Source organism: Dendrobates tinctorius, unplaced genomic scaffold (genome assembly GCF_039654945.1).
Source record: "Dendrobates tinctorius isolate UK_male_01 unplaced genomic scaffold, ASM3965494v1 ptg000127l, whole genome shotgun sequence".
In the NCBI taxonomy this organism is placed as follows: Eukaryota; Metazoa; Chordata; class Amphibia; order Anura; family Dendrobatidae; genus Dendrobates; species Dendrobates tinctorius.
Genome location: NW_027361795.1, coordinates 1963059 through 1964093, shown reverse-complemented (window position 1 = coordinate 1964093; position 1035 = coordinate 1963059).

The window sequence follows — 1035 nt, the reverse complement described above, 5'->3', positions numbered from 1 at the left end:
AAGGGGAATAGTGAGCGTCCCTGAAAAGACCTTACAAGATAGAAGCGGGCTGAATAGCGCTACAACTAATGAAGTACCCTAATATAACAATGTAGTAATGCATCACCAATGATATACAAATTAATTAATATATAGGGAAGCGCAAATAGGGCATTAACAAGAAATGGAAATGTAAACTAAGTGTATAAATTCCACCTAGGCAGCAAGAATAATCAGTAAGATGAGAGGCAGAGCACATAATATTACAGAGTTAATAACAATAACCAGTGTTCAGTGCCCATACCTATCATATATAATCGAATACATGATTTTAAATACATAAAGCCGCACAAAAGCTGTATACGTGTCAATATATACATCAGTATACACATCCATAATATTGAGCCATAAAATACACCTATATATGGATACAGCAACATCATTAGTCCAGCATTCATAATAATGAGATGGAGAAAAAAAAAATAAGGACTAGGGCACCACCATATTCTCCATGAAAATGTGCCATAAATTAAACTTGCACATAAATACAGAGACATTATTAGTCCAGCATTCATAGTATTGCGATGAGGGAAAAATGAGGCCTTGAAACCGCCATATTCTCCATACAACAATGGAGGAGTAGATGTATCTTCATCTTCCCAAGTAGGATATCCATCCAACCCAGCAAGGAAAGCCACAAGAAAACCATCAGACAGGTGCCTGCAATTAAAACTAAAATAAAAACAAATGTCCACGGCCGTCTTTCCTGTTCCTGTACATGTGTGGGTGGACGCGCTTCCTGTCCCGCCCCCGTCTGCCTGTGGTCTGGCGTCTGACGTCATGGGGCCCCGTGCTGATCAGCGCCAGCTAAGGCAGTGATGGGGGATGTGGGCGGATTGGTCAGCGTCACCCCTCATGATTGGTGCTTGTTTTTACTTCCCCTATTTAAACCGCAATTAACACCCCATTGACACGCCCCCTGAGGAAGGAAGATCATTTCCGAAACGTACGTCGGGGTCAGCTGAGCTTTGGATTCAGTGTCTCTCCCCTCCTGGT